This window comes from Meriones unguiculatus, chromosome 19, assembly GCF_030254825.1.
Source record: "Meriones unguiculatus strain TT.TT164.6M chromosome 19, Bangor_MerUng_6.1, whole genome shotgun sequence".
Taxonomy (NCBI): domain Eukaryota; kingdom Metazoa; phylum Chordata; class Mammalia; order Rodentia; family Muridae; genus Meriones; species Meriones unguiculatus.
Window position 1 is genome coordinate 23,406,211 of NC_083366.1, and position 22,939 is coordinate 23,429,149.

At 38.3% G+C, this 22,939-nt stretch overlaps 1 pseudogene; it reads left to right on the forward strand.

Annotated features, from left to right (window-relative positions):
• The first annotated feature begins 1,950 nt into the window (after positions 1-1,950).
• On the forward strand, positions 1,951-21,651 carry LOC132649187 (aldo-keto reductase family 1 member C13-like; annotated as a pseudogene).
• Positions 21,652-22,939: the final 1,288 nt, after the last annotated feature.

Sequence of the window (22,939 nt, forward strand, 5' to 3'; positions counted from 1 at the left end):
TTCTTTCTTTCCTTCCTTCCTTCCTCCCTTCTAAACTAGTCTACCGATATGTATACCTACATGCCAGAAAATGGCACCAGATCTCATTATAAATGGTTATGAGTCACCATGTGGTTGCTGGGAATTGAACTCAGGACTTTTGGAAGAATGACCAGTGCTCTTAATCTCTGATGTTACTTATACCAACAGGCACCCACAACTTTTTTCTCATGGTTCAATTTTTATCTTATGTCTTTGGTCCTTTTTAATTAATACCCTAATACAACCAACATCATCAAGATTCCACACTCAAAAATTCAACTGATGGTAACTGAGCAATGTTAACTCCTGACCACTGCAATCAATCCGTTTTTTTTAAAGACCTCCAGAACTCAATATCCTTGGAGAAATCTGTGGTTCCTTATCTGATGTTCCTATTGACAGTGTCCTCACCCAGCAAGAAATAGGCACAGTGTTTTCAGGAAACACTGCCCCTGTTTCCTGAAAAATTTCAAGAGCCTAATGGTAAGCATGAGGTTGGCTGACCAATGGTAATCTCAAATCAGGATAGAAAGAATAGTAGGTGATCCCTGAACCTTAGTACAGGAGCTGTGATGTGGATTTATCAGTTGGGACCGGGCTCCACAAATGTGCATTTTGATTAGTTGTGTTTTTTCTATGATGGTCTATGTCTGTTACAAATAGAAGTTTTCCTGATGAAGAATGGGGATTAAACTTATCTTTGAGTAAAAGAACAAATATTTAGATGTAGTTAAGAATTGCAATGGTTTAATAAAGGGGTATTATAGGTTCTTCCCGAAGATCGATGACTGCACTAGTCCTGGGTAGATAGCCAGATTTTCAATACCAGGACTGTTTTTCCCATTGTTGAGTGGATCTTAAGTCCTTTTAGTCAGCTGTTGGTTACCACCAAAGTATTTTTTAAAGGCTTTATAATTAATTAATTATTTTTTATTAAATACAGTTTAATCACTCTGTAACTCAGCTGTAGCCACCTCCCTCGTCCCTCCCAATTCCAACATCCCTCCCTCATCTTCTCCTATGTTTCTCCTCCAGTCTATTGATAGGGGAGCTCCTCCTCCCTTCCATCTGATTCTAGTCTTTCAGGTTTCATCAGGACTGGCTGCATTGTCTTCCTCTGTGGTCTGGTAAGGCTATACTCCTATCATTAATGAAACTACTACATAGTTAGGCATATTGTACCATGGTAGTGGTCATTTTAATTGGGACAATTCTTGGCCCTCAGGAGTTTGTGTAGATGGTGGTGGTGGGTGAAAAAGATAAAACAACATTTGGCAGTGTTCCTTTCACTATGACTCCCAAATAGAACATAAAGAAAAACATGGAGGAGTGGTTGACTTTACCACTTCAGGAATTTCCTCACATGAGAGGGTGTGTCTCTTGAAATTAGGTTTTTCTTAGTGAACTTTTCTACTTTGGGGTTAAACTCTCTCCCTCAATTATTAGACTGAATTTTGAGCAAAACATACTTTCAATAGATGTAGAGCCCTTTTTAAAAGGTGCTCACACTGAGGGAAATATAGGTGAAGGATCAACAGAGAGAGAAGATTTTGTCTGTCACAGTCAAGGTCACACCTGCCCAGCCTGGTCTGTTCTTATACTGAAGTTTGTTCTTGCTTCCTTGTTTGCTAAAATTCAGTGCTAGACTGCTGGCTCAATAGTTGTGCTATCATGATGTCTTCTCTTTTATGAGCACAAGAAAAGTGCTGCTGAGGTTGAGACACAAGGAGACCTGGGACATCGCCATAACCACAATGGACTAGGTTTCTATCTAGGAAACAATCAGTGATTCTTCATGTTACCTCTTGCAGTAACATGCATTAATTTATACATTTATAAAGAGCAATTTTACAAAATAAATTATTGCTATATAATTATTTTCTACAGAATTAACTTTTGATTAATTGGTAACTGAATGGTATCAAGTCACATGTGAATTGGTTCTTTAAGTTTCCTACCTTCCCTTTTTAATTGTTTAACAGTTAAGCAGATAATGTCACTAGTTAACCATTAGACAAGCAGAGGTATTGTGCATTCATTAATAAGAGAGTAACACTGCTTAGCCATTAGAAGGGATGTTTATCTGGTTCTCCATTAGCCAGAGAGTCGATTTATAGGTTCACAAAGGCGGCTGGAACATCAGAACCTGCTTACTCAGAAGAGTGATAAGCAATGAGTTCCAAACAGCAACGTGTGAAACTAAATGATGGCCACTTCATTCCTGTACTGGGCTTTGGCACGTATAAACCTGAAGAGGTAAGAACAGTGGTGTTATGGTAGAGGATTGAGGAGAAAACAGACTAAGGGTGGCTGGAGGAGATAAAGCTGTCAGGTCACCCACTTCCTAGGTGACACTGTGGGACTCATCTGGTACTGTTTCTTTAGACTAGAGCTATTCTAGGCACAAGATAGAAGATAGTGTGACTTTGCTCTGTATTAAGGTCATATTTCGTGTTTCTTTGCTTGGGAGAAGAGATCAGTCACCTGTCCAGAAACACATCAGCTTCCTTGATTTGATCCTAGTTGAAGGGTTTTATGGCTTAGCTCTAAATTCCAGGGTTTTGCCCCCCTATTAAATAGTGCAAGACTTAGGGAAATCAGCATGTTGAATGTTTGTGTAGACATGACACATAAAGCAAATGTCTAAGAAGTATTGCAGTTCTGTGTTGGAGAAATGTCAGTATTGTACCATAAATGCTGCCCCTGAGTTAAGTGAAACCTCCAGTGTGCCACCCTCTATTTAACTTTGAATTAACATATTTCTTCTTTTCTTTCTTTCTTTTTTTTTGAGACAGGGTTTCTCTGTGTAGCCTTGGATGTCTTAAAAATAATTTGTAGACCAGGGTGGCCTCAAACTCACAGAGATCTTACTCCTTTTGCCTCCCTGGGTGCTGGGGTTAAAGGTGTGTGCCGCCGCGTACAGCAAGTTCATTTACTTCTCATCTCTAAGATTTACAAAGATTGTATGGAATGCCAATGGCCACATTGCCTGTTCACAACTTATCTTGTCACAAATATTTAAAAAGTGAAGAAATATAAGGAACTTAATTACTTTGTAGGATAAAGTGGCATAAATAAAAAAGAAAAGCATCAATGTTGAAGAGGTGGCTCAATGGTTAAAAGCATTTGTTGCTTATCCAGAGACAGGATTTGATTCCTAACAGTCATATGGTGCCTCACAACCATCCATAATTCCAATTCTAGAGATCTAACTTGGGCCTCCATGAATACTGCATGCATGTGATGTGCAGGCATACATGTAAGGAAAACATTCACACACAAAATTAATCTAATAAACAGTTTAATACCAAATCTTAATCTGCAAGGGTATCAAAGCAGATGTTGAAACTCATAGCCAAACTTTGGGCAGAGTGCAGGGAATCTTAGGAAAGAAGAGGAATATAGAAAGATCTGGAGAAGAGAGGAGCTCCACAAGGAGAGCAAAGGAACCAAAATATCTGGAGCCAGTGGTCTGTTTTGAGAGTGATATTCCAACCAAGGATCATGCTTGGAGATAACCTAAAATCCTTGCACAGATGTAACCAATGGCACTCAGTCTCCAAGTGGGTATCCTAGTAAAGGGAACAGGGATTGTCTCTGACAAGAACTCAGTGGCTGGCTCCTTGATCTCCCTGAGGGGGAGCAACCTTACCAGGCCACAGTGAAAGACAATGCAACCAGTCCTGATGAGACCTGATAGGCTATGGTCAGATGGAAGGGGAGGAGGACCTCCCCTATCAGTAGTCTTGGGGAGGGGCATGGGTGGAGAAGAGAGAAGAAAGTTGGGATTGGAAGGGGACAAGGGAGGGGTCTACAGCTAGGATAAAAAGTGAATAAATTGTAATTAATAAAAAACGTTATGAAGGGAAATAAATATAGAAAGAGAAAAGAAGAAGAAGGAGGAAGAGGACAAGAATAAGGCAATGTCAAGAAGCTCCAGGCTGAGAAGCCCTGTAGGTAGAAATCCTGGGCAGGCTTCTTGGCTTGGTGCTGGGAGTCTTCAATTCATGTGCTATAACTTCATTGTGAAAAGAGATATTTTTTCTTGTTTTATTTGTTTTAAGACAGGGTCTTACACAACAGCCCAGGGCCTGGAATTTGCTATGTAGACCAGGAAGGCCTTGAACTCACAGAGGCCTGCTTCAGGAGTACTGGGATTAAAGGTGTGTGCACCTTCCCTGCTCTAAAGTATTTATATAATGCAAAAGTAGTTTGATGCCTATCCTCTATTCTTAAACACATGAACATTACAGCATTATCTAATTCTGGCAAAGAGGGAAAATTATACATCTGCTTATATCTTCACTAAATAAAGTAATTATTGCTTTAAGGGCTGACAACCCAATATGAATTATCCTTTACAAACTGAAGAACAAACAGCTTTCTATACAGATGAGATTAACCACATATTGTTACAATTTGATACAGAACAGAACTCAGTATTTCCTAGGAGTCTTCACTGGGAGAAGACTTATAATGCTGTACCAAACTTGTATTTCTTCTCTGTTTTGTTCCAAGCATACTTATCCTGTGTTCACTGTACTGCTAATGCCACTATTTAAATTATAATAGAGCTACTCCTGTATACTTGTCCTGTAAGCTTTTCCAGAAAAAACAACTGAATTTGAGGTCTATTTGAGGACCTTCATTGCAAATGATTGACCATTATTGTGTGGTTATAAAGATTATAGGATTTGAAATTCTGATTATTACCCTGAAAAGACCCAGTTAAAGTAAGTTGAGACTTGCTACCCCAAACATTCAACTAACCAAAGATGTGTGGGAAATGATGATTCTCCTGAAATCACCTTTGTGTCTGTGATCTCTACAATTAATGTTTGTAGTTTCTGGTAAGTTTTGCAGGAGGTAGAATTAGAGTGGTCAGGAAGCCAGCCACTTATGAAGCAGTAAAATGGTGTGAGAATGATAGGAATATATAGGCCCTATTTCTGCAGAGAATTACCTATCAGATCCACTTGAGCTACCTCTTTTATCATGTGTCTTCAAATACTATTTTTTTTCCTTCAGGTTCCTGAAAACAAGCCACTGGAGGCTATCAATTTAGCTATTGAGGCCGGGTTCCGTCATATTGATACAGCGTACGTGTACCCAACTGAAAAGAATGTAGGAGAGGCTATTCATTCGAAGCAAGATTGCTGCTGGCATTGTGAAGAGAGCAGACATGTTCATCACTACAAAGGTATTGTGTGTGTGGTGCTTGAGTACACAGATTAATTGAAATGTGATATACGCAAAAGACATTTGATTGGCTCATTAATTGGTGAAATATATATACTGACACAACTGTTACATGCATACAATCCATTAATGAGTTCAGCATGAAAAGCAGAAAAAGATAACGACTTCTTTCTATTTACAAAACAAAGCTCAAAGTCCTTTCCTTTTCTGAGCCTCAATTCAAAGCATTGAACCTTAGCATGGGGTATGATTTCAGATAAACTGTGAAATTGTGGCTTTCTCTATCTCCCAGATAGCATTGTAAAATCTGTTGTATTTCAAATACTAATTTTTACCTTTAAGTATTGAAAAGCAGGAAAAGAGAACTTTCACATTAAAGATTGGTAAGAAGACTTACAGGGTAAAGGAACTTGGGCCCATGGGGGTATGAAGAGTGTGCATGGGCTATAACTAGACCCCCTACACATATGTGGAGCTTGGTCAACATGTGGGTCTTATACCAATGTGAGTAGAGGCTGTCTCTGACTCTGTCCCCTTCTTCTAGCTAGGGTCCTTTGTGGGAGATCCTATCAGTGGGAGAGGATGCCCTTAGTTAGTCTTGCCCTGACTTGAGATGCTAGTGTGGGTTGGTACCCCTTGGGGGCCTCCTCTTCTCTGAAAAGAAGAGAGAGGAATTGGGGAAGGGAAGCATGAGCATGGGAAGAGAGAAGGAAGGGGGCTGAGATCATGCTGTGAAGTGATTAAGTAAAAAATAAATAAATAAAAGATTAGATAGTTATAGTTCATTTCCTTGTGTCCATCACACCTTAAAATGTCACCTTGCTTTTGTTCAATGATGAACACACTGGGCTGTTAATTTTTTTGGTATTGGATGAATGGATCACATAATTAGATTAATATTGTTTTCTAATCGCTGTGAGATATAATCTAGAGAAAGAACATGATTAGTACTTGGTAGGAGTTTTATCTTTTGAGAAAATTTCTTTCATTTTATAAAGATTCAGAACAAATTTATAATCATATTTATATGTATAAGTCAGATTAGTGGAAGCCATAGAACAAAGAAAATTTTATGTCTTATGATCATGTTTCTATATAGTACAAAATATATCAGTATTAGGAAAAATAAAACCTTCATGTTTGAATAATATAGTAATCCCATATTACTTCCATTCTTTCATGTACGTAGCTTTGGTGCACTTTCCATAGACCAGAGTTGGTTCGACCTATCTTGGAAAAATCATTGGAAAACCTTCAGCTGGCCTATGTTGACCTCTATATTATTCACTACACATTACCGATGAAGGTGAGCAATTTGAATGATAAGACTTAATCAACTTGCCATTTTTTTTCAGGATGACCAAGATATGGTTCTATTATACTGTCTTGTACACTTAATTTTTGTGTTATGCAGCTTGCTCAAAGTAGGTTATACAAAATGCCATAAAATGGGAAACACAAGAAATTTCTAGAAATATAGCTTCAAAAATTCATCTCCAAAAATGTCACTGCTTAAGCATTCCTTATATTGTGTTTGGAGATACTCCTGTATTATTCTGATTTTTCTTCTTTTAGCATTGAAAGAATTGAAGCTTTTGGTTATTACATCTTTGTATCTCCTTTGAGTTTTCGCCATCAAAGTTAGTCTTGCATGTGACCTTGTTTCACATTATTTAGTGGACATAGTTCCCTTCTGCCTAAATAAATTCAGTAGATTGTTTGGCCTGGGTCAGCAATGAATTCTAAAATTCACTGAAATTTATTACTGCTAGAGGTCCACGTTGTATGGCTACTTAATTTTTCAGTGAAAGAGAACTGTCTCACTGGAAGTATGAGGAGGAAGTGACAAAAATAGTGGACATCAGCTAGAAGAACACAGGTAGATCTATGAGAATGCTGTTCAATAATAAAAATATGTACATAAACATGTATATATGATTTATACATGAGACTAGTTCAGACACCTAAAAATACACCTTATAATTCCACATACAAATCACTGTGTAAATATAAGGAGGGGTGCATTCCTGCAGTGGGAAATGAAGAAAATAAAGGGAAATGAAGAAGTACTCAAGACAGCTGGAATGAACGTATTTTACCATCACATTCAATGTGAAACATCACTGCTTCTTAGAGAGGACGGAGGGATTCCTTTATGGCTGTCACTGTCTTCCTCTATTATCTTTACTCTTTTGGCTTCTTCATATTCAGTTTCAGTGGTCATCCAGGCAGTATCTCCCTGGTGCCACTTCTTTAATGTGATGATGAGCAAATTCAGGGTCTGCCATACACTGGCAAGTGCCCTGCCAGTGAGCTGTATGTCAGAACTGGATGGTGTACTCTAAACTGCTCCATCTTGCACTTATTTCTGTGCAAATATGATTCTTCAGAACTCTTTCATTCCTAGGCCATGGAAAAGTGTAAGGATGCAGGATTGGTCAAGTCCTTTGGGGTGTCCAACTTTAACCGCAGGCAGCTGGAGATGATCCTGAACAAGCCAGGGCTCAAATACAAGCCTGTCTGTAAGAACACTCACATGTCCTTTCATCTCACACACTTCCCTATTTTTGTTCTGATGCCTCCAGTACATTCATGCCTTCCTCAATTCATCTTATCTTCACGGAAAATATCCTAAGAGCAGTGCCACTGTGTCAAAGGACACTTGGAGATTCTAAAATTCAATCTTGGATTTTAAAATTTTTGTGAAAATGAGGGTACAGCTTAGTGCCCAACTGGTACAGTGTGTAGAGATTTAAATTAGTCCAGGAAGCAGTGGTCATTAGTAGACTTATCCATGGCGTAGGAAACATATCAGATGAATGAAGGTGCTGGCAACTGGACTGACTTATAGTCCAGGAAAACAGTGAACGGGCAGTAAAAAAACCGAACAAAAATTGGAGAGATGAGTGGTAACAGCAGTTTTGGAGGTTGATTATTCTTTGCTGTTTTCTGCTCTTGGAGTTTTGAAACAAAGACATAGCTGCAGGGAAAGTAAACTTAAAATTCTGAAAATCATACACGTTTGAGAAATCAGATTATATGTTTATGGTGGTCTTAATGTTGGATAAAATTCACATCTAGAGACTTCAGCTAGTTCTGTGCCTAAAAAACCTCTTGGTGAGCTTTTCTTTCTTATATCCTAACACAATTTAAAACATATATTCTGTGAGGGGTCTTATGTTCTCTATGACTATTTACTACATTTTTATCATGTAGTGAAATATTTGACTAGAAACTGTAGTGAACTGGCTACTTTGGTAGCAAAGAAGAGGTTGGTGGGCAGCTGAAGGAGTCCCCTGATAGACCAGAATAGGAAAAGCATCCCTTTGAGTGTGCTATAACAGAAGCATTGCCTGCCCTCCACTCCACTGCCCCCTCTTTTCCCTCCCCTTTCCATTGTTCCTCAAGCAATTTGTCTGTACTTTCAAGTCACCTACATATGTGGGATTTATGCATCCACAAGGTCCAGGACCCACAAACGTGAGAAAAGGTGAGGTACTAGTCTCTCTGCAACAAACTTAAAATAATATTATCTTGCTATAATTAACTTGTCTCCAATGCATCAATTTTCTGCAAGCAATTTAACTTCATACACCTTTGTGGCTGAAAACTTCCGGAGTGCTTAGAAAGCCCATTTGCTTTATTCTGTCCTTCATTGTTGGCAGCTATGTTTGCTCCCTAACCTAACTATCATTTTCTGATAGCAGCCTTCCCCTGACAGAAAATACAGCTTTAGGCCATTAAGTTTTACATGATGACACAAAAATGTGACTTTCCAATGTAAATACTAAACTTTTTATGTGGTTTTGTTATTAATTTTGTCAAGAATTTATTATCATAATTTTAATCAAAACATCTGAATAATTGATGAGCTGATACTGAATATTTCTGCTTCCTAACCTTTATCCCCCAAATGTGACTGTTTGTCACATGGGAAAATATACCCTTTCCTCAGCTTATTTTATTTGCATAGAAAAGAATATGTTAAGAGCAGTGTCACTACAAAAAAGGACACGTGGAGATTCTAAAATTCAATCTGGATTATTAACATTTTGTGAGATGCAGGTATACCGTAGTGCCCAACTGGAGATTTAAGGGGGTCCGGAAAGCAGAAGCCATTAATTGTGTTTCAGGATCAAAACAGATTTATCCCTGAGCTGGGAAATATATATCCACATTATATTTTATTTAATTTTTTAAATTACATTTGTGTCTGTGCATATGAGTATGTGTATGCATGTGTGTGTGTGTGTGTGTTTGTGTGTGTACATGCATGTGGTGTGGTGGTACATATGTGCAGGGCAGAAGATGACTTGTGATTCATCTCACTGGTCCTATTTTTGTAACATTCCATGAATGATCAGTGTAGATCCTTTGAATGTTCACCTTCAGAGAGCACAGAAAATATCACCATGAATGATGTTATCAGACATTGTTAGATTTGTATTTAGAGAAATTAACAATAATTTTCTTGTATACTCTGAACCTATCTATATTTAAAATCCCCAATAATTTGGGGAAACATCTTCAAGGCAGCACTATGCTTTTTCTTTGTAATGCAAAATGGAATTAAACTTCATAATTGGTTATATATTAGTAATATAGATGTGAAATTAGGTTTTAAAAACTCAGATTAAATTATATTAATAATCTAAATATGTTACATTTTCTTGTTCAGGTGCTTAAATTTATTGCTTCTCTTTTACATTAGCATAGCATCTCATCTAAACAGTTGGCTTTCTGTTTGTCCATCCACAGGTGGAATGCCATCTCTACCTGAACCAGAGCAAGCTGTTGAACTACTGCAAGTCAAAAGACATCGTTCTCATTGCCTACTGTGCTCATGGATCTCAAAGACCTGAATGATGGTAAAAGAACAGTAGGGCATTTACTTCCAAAAGCAGTGTTGGTGAAAGCTTTTCGGTACTATAAACTCAACTTTCAGAAGTTCAGTGCAGACTTGGGCAAGGAGAGGGAAGAATTTGCATTTTTGAGTTTCTCAATGATGGAAGTGCTGCTGATCCAAGGATTCCAGTGGAGTCTCCTGATTTTGAATGAGCAACTTATGTGTTCAGAATCTCTGTAACACTTCTCAACCTTTGAAGCTAAAGACTTCTGCCTTTTACTCCAGGTTAGACCCAAGCTCTCCAGTTCTCTTGAATGATGCAGTTCTTTGTGACATGGCAAAAAAAGCACAGTTGAAGCCAGGCTCAGATTGCCCTTCGCTACTATCTTCAACACAGAATTGTAGTCCTTGCCAAGAGTTACAAAGAGAATGAGATAAAAGAGAACTTGCAGGTGACCAGGGAAGCTGGGGGCATTAGGACTCTTACATTCTCTTACATTCTCTATCTCTCCACTATGTTCTTCTTTAAAATATCAACTTTGTTTATCTTTTTTTTTTAATTTGGTCAATCTCCTTAGCATTTCCTATTCCTGTGAGATTTCAGTTGCATTTAGAAGTATTCTGTTCTACTCTAAAACACAAATATCAACGTAGTTTAATAGAATTAGGTTCAGAATTAGAATAGAATTAGAGCACAGAAATTTAGGATTCAACATATGTCAGCCACGCACTGTGAATACCCCCTTTGTAATGGATCTCTTCATTGTTCCCGGAAATGATAGTTTCAGATGGGGCATATCATATCTTTATATAATAATTTTTAACACCTGTATTTTGCATTTGGACTACATATTCACGTATTTCACTTTATTGTTGTTTACTCAATTTTAAGTATATGGGTATAGATGTTTTGGAGACATAGATGTCTGCGCACCATGTACATCCCTGAAAAGCCAGAAAAGGCTGGTCTATACCCTAGAACTGGAGTTGTGGATGGTAGTGAGCTGCCCTGAGGTTGCTGGGAATTGAACCTGGCCAGGCAGAGCAGCTAGCGCTCTAAACCACTGAGCCCTCTCTTTAGCCGTACTCTCATATTTTTGTGGAAGTATCTATTTATTTATTTATTTGATTTGCCTCACTGGCTAAGTGCATATTCTTTTCTTGAAGACTTACCTGTGCTGATGATCATCTATTTTCAACTGCAAGAACTTTGCTATACCATAACCTATAGTAGTTGCAAAATGAACCAGGCCCAACATAGTGCTTCAATACAAAGTTTTGTTTATTTCATTGTTCTATGATTTTAAAATTTTCTTCAGTTCAGCCTGAACCCTGAGGCATCTGTCTAGCCTGAGTTCACTCAAGTGTGTTCATGGAACTGTTGTATATGTTTTCAGGATGATGAGCTCCATCTGCCTCAGGATTCATATATCTCTTACCTGACATTCCTTAGCTTCAAATGGTTTTCATTCACTAGCCAACTGGCAGAGGTTTCACCTACTCACATACTCCTCTTTCAAGAAATTGAGTAGATACTTGGGAAGACTTTAAACCTAAGCAAAGGATTATTATATCACTTCTCCTGCTAAGTGTAGTAGTCAATAAAAGCTACAAAAATCTTTAAGAGACTGGAGATGGCCCCATGGTTAAAGCTCTTGCCAAGCAAATGTGGGACTAGATTTTATATTTCTAGAACCATAAGATCCCAGGAGGATGTGCCCCCTCCAATCTCAGTCTAGCAATCAGAGATAAGGGATCCCCAGAGTAAGTGATTCTAAGTAAGTGATTCAGAGTAAGGATCCCCCTTGCTAGTGAAAATAGCCTCAGTGACTAAGGTGCAAAAACTATGAGAATGAAGCCTAGTACCAACCTCATGCTTTCATATATGTGCACACATGGATGCTCACACAAGCCCATGTGCACATGAAAGAAGGCAAAAGTGTGTCCCTAAATATGCAAACATGAATAAATACACACATGCCACACATACTCACATGGACATAAAAAAAGGATAAAAAGGTTAAGATTAAAGGGATGAGAAAATAGACACTGCCTGGTAGTGAAAGTATGCACAGATTTTCATAGAGTATGGAAACTGAGAACACATGTTGTAATTAATTTACAGCAACTTACATATTCTCCACCTTAATTATGTTGCAAATTCAGATACATATGTTCTGTCCTAAATTCCGTTATGTTTTATTCTCTTTTTATATATGTATATATACATATATATTTAAATATATGTTCTCATGAGAAAAAAGTATATATATGAGCAAAGGTTTCTTTTCATTGTTTTTCTTTATTCCTTTAGTTTGTGGTTAAATATCATGTTTTTTTCTTCATTAGGAATAGAACATCATATGCTTTATTTCTTTAAATTTATTTTTTAAACAAACTCTTTTTTGTAGGTTTCTTCATTTATTCATATAAGTACTCTATTTGCATGCATGTGCATGCTTTCATGAATGAAGAGGGCATCAGATCCTATTACAGATGGTTGTGAGCCACCATGTGGTTGCTGGGAATTGAACTCAGGACCACTGGAAGAATAGCCAGTGCTCTTAACTGATGATCCATCTCTCTCTCCAGGCTCAGCCAATTTTTTTTTTTTTTCAATGCAGTTTATTCAGGAACATTGAACAATCCTCGGACCCCGGGGAAAGCCAGCCCACAGCTTAAATAGCCTCTGGGTAGCCAACCCAGGCGTGCCACGGGGGCAATGCAGATAGGTCCACATACATAGAAGCAAGCCAGATCCTCGGCCTTAGCCAAATGTGGAGTTGTTCGTGACAGAGAGCACTCACCATCGGGAAGGTGGAAGGCGGAAACCAGCTCCATCTTTAAGGCATAGCATTCCGCAGCTCTCTACAGTTCCCCCTTTTTGTTTTAGACGCATCAGGCAAGAGTAGAGGTCTGATCTCTGATATTAGAAATAAATTGGGACTTTGTACAGATGTTCATTTAGGTGTCATCCACCCAAAGAGCATCAGACCCGTCCGATACCTTTTTCTCAGAGGCGGGACCTGGGGCATCAACCCGCATGCAATCAGACATGCTCTTCTCTGGGTCCAAAGCGGCTAACCCTGAGTGCAGTGCTTAGCCTCGCATCCTGAGCGTAACATTTTAGCTTTTTATGGTATCCAACCATGCTTGGGGAGAATGTCCTGCTTCAATGGCTGTAAAGGCCTGAATGATCATGGCTGCATCACACTGTTGTGAGACTCTAATCTTGCATATATACCACAGGCAAACCAAGGAGACCAACACCAGAAGGCCTGCTAACGCTCCCATGCCCACCCATTCCTTCAGATGATTCATGGCTGCAGCAATCCATGTTGATAATCCTGTGGCTAGTCCTGCGTCCACTCCGGTAGAATTTACTGTGACAATGGCCACTCTCAGCTGCTCCATCGTAGTATCGAATTCTCCAGTCCAATTACCTAAAATATAGCTCAACAATTGTTTAGACAGATTTGCAGCGCAGGAGAAATTCTCATGTTGTATGCTAGTGACACAAAGTCCAGCATACTTTCATTGACAGCCAGGTTGAGCGATTTGCCATAGGGTATCAATTTGCTCCTGCAAGAGGTCAAATCTGATTGAACACCATCAAGCTTCCTTTTAGTTGAGCATTAATTCCTTTATGTACAACTAAGGCATGAGCTACATTGGCTAAATGATTATTCAGGGTCTGAGCCGTCTGCCCAGTATGACTCATGGCTAATGCCCTGGTGGTAGCTCCAACAGCCGTCAATGAGATGGTAGTAACAATGGTGGCTGTAGTTCCAAGATCCCTTTTCTGTCTGAAGAGAGTCATAGCGTGAGGGGCATCAATGGGCATAGGCACCCAGTGAGGCATGCGAGTAACCAGGGCATACCTAACTTTACTAGCATTCCAGCATTGGGCAAAAAAGCAAGTATCATTACCACAATTACTTGGCTCTATCTGGCTAATAATGAATAAAAATGGGGGATATAGACAAACAGGTGTGGGCTTATAGGAAATATTATGAGAAGCCTTAACCCCTCGTTGGAACATCCTGCGTCAGTTCTAGAACTAGCAGTGGTGGTGTCCGAGGTCTGAGTAGGTTCAGGAGACCATTGCCCCCAGGGGCGAGACGTGCTCCATGCCAATTGACTAACTCCATGTTTTCCTCCAATTTTGAAAGTCATTTAAGGTTCTTAAATTATTTTTTTCCCTTTTTTCTTAAATTTTTCATCAATTACACTTTATTCATTCTGCATCCACCCATAAGCCCCTCCCTCCTCCCATCCCAATCCCACCCTCCCTCCTCCCTCTGCTTGCATGCCACTCCCCAAGTCCACTAATAGGGGAGGTTCTCCTCTCCTTTCTGATCTTAGTCTGTCAGTTCACATCAAAAGTGGCTGCATTGTCCTCTACTATGGCCTGGTAAGGCTGCTCCCCCCCAGGGGGAGGTGATCAAAGAGCAGGCCAGTCAGATTATGTCAGAGGCAGTCCTTCTTCACATTACTATGTAACCCAATTGGACTCTGAACTGCCCTGGGCTACATCTGTGCAGGGGTTCTAGGTTATCTCCATGAATAGTCCTTGGTTGGAGTATGAGTCTCTGGGAAGTTCCCTATGTTCAAATTTTCTTGTTCTGTTGCTCTCCTTGTGGAGACCCTGTCCTCTCCAGCTCTTACTATTTCCCAGTTCTTACCTAAAATTCCGTTCACTTTGCCCAACAGTTGCCCATCAGGCTCAGCATCTGCTTTGATAGTCTGAAGGGCAGAGGCTTTCAGAGGCCCTCTGTGGTAGGTTCCTAGGTTGTTTCCTGTTTTCTTCTTCTTCTGATGTCCATCCTCTTTGCCTTTCTGGATGGGGATTGGACGTTTTATTTAGGGTCCTCTCTCTTGCTTAGTTTCTTTAGATGCACAGGTTTTAGTGGGTTTGTCCTATGTTGTATGTCTATATGAGTGAGTATATACCATGTGTGTCTTTTTGCTTCTGAGACAACTCACTCAGGATGATCCTTTCCAGATCCCACCATTTACCTGCAAATTTCATGATTTCCTTATTTTTCATTGCTGAGTAATATTCCATTGTGTAGATGTACCACAATTTCTGCATCCATTCTTCAATTGAGGGGCATCTGGGTTGTTTCCAGCTTCTGGCTATTACAAATAAAGCTGCTACAAACATGGTTGAGCAAATGTCCTTTTTGTGTACTTGAGCCTCTTTTGGATATATGCCCAGTAGTGGTATGGCTGGATCTTGAGGAAGCGCTATTCCTAGTTGTCTGAGAAAGCGCCAGATTGATTTCCAGAGTGGTTGTACAAGTTTACATTCCCACCAGCAGTGGAGAAGGGTTCCCCTTTCTCCACAACCTCTCCAGCATGTGTTGTCACTTGAGTTTTTGATCTTGGCCATTCTCATGGGTGTAAGGTAAAATCTCAGGGTTGTTTTGATTTGTATTTCCCTAATGGCTAATGAGGTTGAGCATTTCTTTAAGTGCTTCTCGGCCATTCGGTATTCCTCTACAGAGAATTCTCTGTTTAGCTCTGTTCCCCATTTTTTAAGTGGATTACTTGGTTTGCTGCTTTTCAGCTTCTTTAGTTCTTTATATATACTGGATATGAGTCCTCTGTCAGATAAAGGGTTGGTGAAGATTCTTTCCCAATCTGTAGGTGGTCGCTTTGTTTTGATGACGGTGTCCTTTGCTTTACAGAAGCTTTTCAGTTTCATGAGGTCCCATTTATTGGTTGTTGCTCTTAGAGCCTCAGCCAATTATTTTTAATTTTTATAAAAGTGTGTTACAGCTTTTCTTAGCATTTCTTTCTAAACCCTTTTTTAATCAAAATGAAATTTATACAATCATGTGAAGTAAATATTCAAAAAAACACTTAAATAATTTTCTAAAAATCTCAGTGCTGTTGGCAGCAACAATACTTACATTCATGGATTTTATTTGTCTTATTTATGCTCATTTTTCTCAAATTATGTTGTAATGACAGTCTTGCTGAACAAAATCTACCCATTCCTATTTAAAACTATGACAAATTACCTCAAGAATATGGCTGTTTAAACAAAATCTGAATAAGGACGGAACCAATGGGCACTCCCACATGTAAGGCAGAACTCTTATAAGGGAGCATACTTATATAAAGAGCTGCAGGAAATTAAAGAATTCTAAGAATCTAAGAGCAAAATAATTAGTCTTCCTTAGGATGGATTCCTTAATTGTTAATCCAATACCAACTAGTCAACCATGAAATCATGTACATGCAAGCAACACTAAACAGATTCACTAGGCTCTTTTTATGTGTGTGTGTAGTAATAATTGCACAAAAGAGACATAAATATGAGAGAAAGTAGCAGAGAAACACATGAGAGTTCTAGAAAGGAAAACAAAGGGGGAAATGATATAACTGTATTTGAATTAAAAAAAATAAAAACCTGAATCTCTGGGAAGTTAATTGATATATATGCATATATATGTATATATATGTATATATATATATACATATCATCATTTATTATTGTTTACCTTGATTACATCTTTTAGTGATTAGATATCTAAGTCCTTAGGTAGTACTGTTATTCATCATCTGAGAAAGAACTGAAGTTTTAAAATATTAAGAATTTTAATATGTAATTGTAATAGGACTTTTCAATTTTAGGTGGTATTAAAATATAATTTTAATAACATGTTTTCTTTTTTTAATTTTAAATTAATTTTATTTTCAATTATACTTTATTTACTTTGTATCTCCCCTCAAGTTCCCTCCCTCTTCACCTCCCAATCCTTCCCTTCCTCTCCCTTTCTCCATGCATGCCCCTCCCCAAGTCCACTGGTAGGGGAGGGTTTCTTTTTCTTCCTCCTGATCCTAGTCTGTTAGATCTCATCAGCAGTGGCTGCATTGTTTTCCTCTGTGGCCTAGTAAGGCTGCTCTCCCCTCAGGGGGGAGGTGATCAAAGAACAGGTTCTATTAAAACATTTGTATATATTCTGTAAGGTTTATTGATAGAGAAGTGAATCTATTTAATCTCCCTCTCTCTCTCTTTGTTTTTGTTTTTGTTTTTTTTTTAAGACAGGGTTTCTCTGTATAGGTTTTGCATGTGCCACTGTGCCAGGATTGTTTACCATCTCTTAATTATGTATTCTTTGTTCTTTTGATAGGTCTTAAATATAAAAGAAAAGTTCACTCAGTGCTTTTTACTAGAATGGATTGTTGACATTTTAAGCTTTTTCTTCTCTCTTTATTCATCCTTCCCTTCTTTCTTTTCTCCCTCCCTCATTTTGTCCCTCTTCCTTCTCCCCTCCCTTCCTACTTTCCTCCTTGGTATTTATTTATCACCATTTTGAGGAAAAAACAGCGATAGATAATCTATTTGTGATGTTTCTTTTAGAGATTAGTAAATATATGTAAAGTATACCAATGCTAGCCAGTGACATTCCTTTTTTTTTTTAAGTCAAATCCCTTATTTATTGGAAGTGATTAAAAATAATACCTGAATACTTGTTACTTTAAATTGTGATGCAAAGAACATTGTTAATATTGTAACAGTTTGTCAGTGAGATATGAAAAGTAAATTGTATTCATATAAATATTTGAATCATATGGTTCAGAAATTTACCTCAGATTGTTTAGAAACTATCACTTTCACTTCGAATAAATCAGCTTTGTATCTTCTGAAGCTTCCTTTGTCTATATTGTGCTTCTTCAACATATCTCAAAAATGATTTCCTTTAACCTTTATCTGACACTTGTTGACCACTTGAGTATCTTGCTTGATGTATTTATAACTTTCAGAGCTTTTTTATATTAAAAAAATACCTTTTCAGAATAAAATGTAATTTATTTTGTATTTTAAACATTCACAAATGGGGAGGGTCTTAAAATGTTTATGATTGTTCAATAGGTGTTTGAATTTGAGCTCCCTTCAGAGGATATGAAAATCCTAGATCACCTGAACAGAAATTTTAGATATGCACCTGCTCCATCGTAAGTAACTCTTATAAATATGTCACATTTGTTTTTAGTTTATGTCTTTCCTTTTTCAGCAAATACTTATTCAGAAATCAAACACTTTATATGAATTTCTTGAAGGTTGCAATGAAGACAGTAATTTTAACAATTGTTTTTTCCTATTTCTGAGTTATGAATATCTCAATACTGAAGGTAAAATTTATGAAGAAAGAGAATTAAGCCAAGGAAAGCATTTTTTGGGGAAAAAAGCTTCATCACTGATGAAACTGACAGTCATTAAAAATCTTTACTCAAGATCAAGGGGACACAAATTGGAAAGGAAGAAGTCAAATTATCACTATTTGCAGATGATATGATAGTATACATGAGTGACACCAAAAACTCTACCAGGGAAGGCCTACAGCTGATAAACACCTTCAGCAAAGTGGCCAGATACAAAATTCACTCAAAAAAATCAGTAGCCCTCCTGTATACAAAAGACAAAAGGGCTGAGAAAGAAATTAGGGAAACAACACCCTTCACAATACCCACAAATGACATAAGATACCTCGGGGTAACCCTAACCAAGGAAATCAAAGCCTTGTATGAAAAAAATTTCAAGTCTCTGAAGAAAGAATTAGAAGAAGATATGGGAAGATGGAAAGATCTCCCATGCTCATGGCTTGGCAGGATTAACATAGTAAAAATGGCCATCTTACCAAAAGCAATCTACAGATTCAATGCAATGCCCATCAAATTACAAACACAATTCTTTACAGACCTGGAAATAAAAATTCTCAACTTCATATGGAATAACAAGAAACCCAGGATTGCTAAAACAATCCTCTACAATAAAAGATCTTTTGGAGGTATCTCCATCCCTGATCTTAAGTTGTACTATAGAGCAACAGTTTTAAAAACTGCATGGTACTGGCATAGAAACAGAATGGTGGATCAATGGAACTGAACAGAGGAACCAGAAATAAACCCACACAGTTATGGACACCTGATCTTTGACAAAGATGCCAAAACCATTCAGTGGAAAAATATAGCATCTTCAACAAATGGTGCTGGTCCAACTGGATGTCTACATGTAGAAAAATGAGCATAGATCCATACTTATCACCCTGCACAAAACTGAAGTCCAAGTGGATCAAAGACCTCAACATAAAATAAGACACATTAAATCGGCTAGAAAAAAAAGTGGGGAATACCCTAGAACTCATTGGTACAGGAGAAAACTTCCTGAACAGAACATCAACAGCACAGGCTCTAAGAGCAACAATCAATAAATGGGACATCATGAAACTGAAAAGCTTCTGCAAAGCAAAGGACACCGTCATCAAAACAAAGCAACTGCCTACAGATTGGGAAAGAATCTTCACCAACCCTTTATCTGATAGAGGACTCATATCCAGTATATATAAAGAACTAAAGAAGCTGAAAAGCAGCAAACCAAGTAATCCACTTAAAAATGGGGAACAGAGCTAAACAGAGAATTCTCTGTAGAGGAATACCGAATGGCAGAGAAGCACTTAAAGAAATGCTCAACCTCATTAGCCATTAGGGAAATGCAAATCAAAACTACACTGAGATTTCACATTACACCCATCAGAATGGCCAAGATGAAAAACTCAAGTGACAACACATGCTGAAGAGGTTGTGGAGAAAGGGGAACACTTCTCCACTGCTGGTGGGAATGTAAACATGTACAACCACTCTGGAAATCAATCTGGCGCTTTCTCAGACAACGAGGAATAGCACTTCCCCAAGATCCAGCCATACCACTCCTGGGCATATATCCAAAAGAGGCTCAAGTACACAAAAAGGACATTTTCTCAACCATGTTTGTAGCAGCTTTATTTGTAATAGCCAGAAGCTGGAAACAGCCCAGATGCCCCTCAACTGAAGAATGGATGCAGAAACTGTGGTATATCTATACAATGGAATATTACTCAGCAATGAAAAATAAGGAAATCATGAAATTTGCAGGTAAATGGTGGGACCTGGAAAGGATCATCCTGAGTGAGTTGTCCCAAAAGCAAAAAGACACACACGGTATATACTCACTCATATAGACATACAACATAGGACAAACCCACTAAAACCTGTGCATCTAAAGAAACTAAGCAAGAGAGAGGACCCTAACTAAAATGTCCAATCCCCATCCAGGAAGGCAAAGAGGATGGACATCAGAAGAAGAAAACAGGAAACAACCTAGGAACCTACCACAGAAAGCCTCTGAAAGCCTCTGCCCTACAGACTATCAAAGCAGATGCTGAGCCTGATGGTCAACTATTGGGCAGAGTGAATAGAATTTTATGTAAGAAGTGGGAAATAGTAAGAGCTGTAGAGGACAGGGTCTCCACAAGGAGAGCAACAGAACAAGGAAATTTGAACACAGGGAACTTCCCAGAGACTCATACTCCAACCAAGGACTATTTATGTAGATAACCTAGAATCCGTGCACAGATGTAGCCCATGGCAGTTCAGTGTCCAAGTGGGTTACATAGTAATGGGAAGAGGGACTGCCTCTGACATAATCTGATTGGCCTGCTCTTTGATCACCTCCCCCTGTGGGGGGAGCAGCCTACCAGGTCACAGTAGAGGACAATGCAGCCACTTTTGATGTGAACTGATAGACTTAGATTAGAAAGGAGAGGAGAACCTCCCCTATCAGTGGACTTGGGGAGTGGCATGCATGCAGAAAGGGGAGGGAGGGTGGGATCGGGAGGGGAGGAGGGAGGGGCTTATGGGAGGATACAAAATGAATAAAGTGTAATTAATAAAAAAATAGCAAAAAAAAATCAACCAGAAAAATAAAAAAATTAAAAAAAATATGATTTAGAAACAAAAAAAATCTTTACTCTTTCTTCTTGCTCTATGAGATTATGTAATCTGATATTTGATACATCTTTCAAGTAAAGAGAAGCAAAGAATACACAATCCCTTATACTTGTGGAAATTATACTTGTCAAAATAAGTAAATATAATAACTTTTTAAAGTGGTAGACAGTTTGCAAAGACTGGAATGTATATTATCATTACTAGTAGAGGTTATATTATTAATAGAACAAAATGAAGGATAAGGATGGTAGATAATATAGGTCAGAGAGTAGCAGGCAATTCTTGCTACATATTAAATATTTTAGTAAGTAATGACTTCTGCCAATTTATATTTTGTAATAGTGCTAAAGTGTAAAGAACTACAAATTATATGATAAGCTTGCTCTCTAGATTTTGTGATGATTAATGTTTAAACTTGTGTTAAAGATATTCACTTTCTGCTTTTATTGAACGACTGAAATGAAACGAAAATATTTCCTGTTTGACGGACTGACTGTAGATGCTGAAAGAAAGGAGAATTTTGTGAATGTGTTATTCTGCTCCAGGCAAGGGAATTTAATTTGAAAAATTCAGTTATACAGTTTTAAAAACATTCCCTTCACAGTCAAGTTTGTGAAAATAAAAGTAGAAGATGCTTCAATCAACCAGGAAAACTAAAAGGTCAAGTCTGACGATAACATCATAGATTTCTGCCTTTGCTACAATAGAAATGGATTGAGAGTTAATGCTTTACATTTTTCTTTTCTCTTTCAGTGGTAAGGACCACCCAGAGTACCCCTTTTCTGAAGAATTTTAATGTGGAGGCCTGTGTCATGATGTCTACACAAAGTCTCAAAGTCCCTCTACATGGATAGTGATGTGGGCAACATCCTAGATGCGGGTGATTAAACATGTATCACTTCTGCTCAATCTGAGCTGCTTAACAGCCCACCTTTCAGCCAGAGCTGTGTCCACAAGTCTGGAATATAAGGCATTACATCTTCAGCATTCTTTTAAATAATGTTAATGTTTGCAATAAAGGTCTTTCTTTAGTACTGTCAGTATTTCTTGCCTGGTTTGTTTCCTTTCAAAACCCTAAGACCAAAAATTAACTTCTGGGGAAGCCTCGGGGCAGTGTCTATAAAGTCAGGATCTAAGTGGTTACAGAGAGGGGAGAACTTCCTCTCTAGTGAAGCTGGGGTTAGCAGGGATTTGTGAGAGTGATCATCTGGCCTGCCAGCCAGAAAGAAACATATTAGAACATGTGGTTCATGCTTCTCAGTCTATAAAGTGAGGCATTCTTGGAAAGCCTACAGCGTTAGGGTTTCCACACAGCCTCTAGAAACTTGAGAATCCTAGAAACGGGGAGTGAGACTTTAGTCCTGATTTAGTGTTGGCTCATGAGGTGACAGGAGGGTTGGGCAAGGTACTGATCTTGGGTACAGCACTAGGTCATTAGGAGTCATTCTGTTGCTATGTTCCTTTAACAGAGTAATAGTAGGTTTCCCCTTGAAATTAATGACCTAGCTAGTCTCAGATTCTTGGCCGTATTAACAGTGTCAGGTATGGGTTGCATCTTATGGAGTAGCTCTTAAATCTAATAAAGCATGGCTGGCTACTTTCATAAAATTTGTCCCACTATTCCACCAGTATATTTTGCATGCAGGTCATTGTTGTAGTTTGCAGGGTTTGTAGATGTGTGATAATGATGACTGCTTTTCTCCTCTGGTAGCATAAAAAGTGCTTTCTAGGCCTATAAATGCTAGTCAGTAGGTCTGAAGCTTCTAGTTGGGAACCAGGTTCATTTCTCCATGTTTGATGATATAAGTAAGGTATGATCTTACTCAAAAGAGCCTGTGTATATTTCAGAGACCCCAGAGCATTATTTTATTTTCATAGCAATAAAGTACAACTTCAAGTAAATGAAAACAGCAACAAAACACCCAATTTTTTTATTGTTATTATTTGTGGTGTGGGGCTATGAAGTTCTACATTCTCTTATGGAAATATCAATGATTTACTTGATGTTAGCTAATTGACATTATCCAGACACTTGGAAACAGTCAACTGTCTACAGCAACAAAATAAATAGCCAAACAAGATCAATGAGAT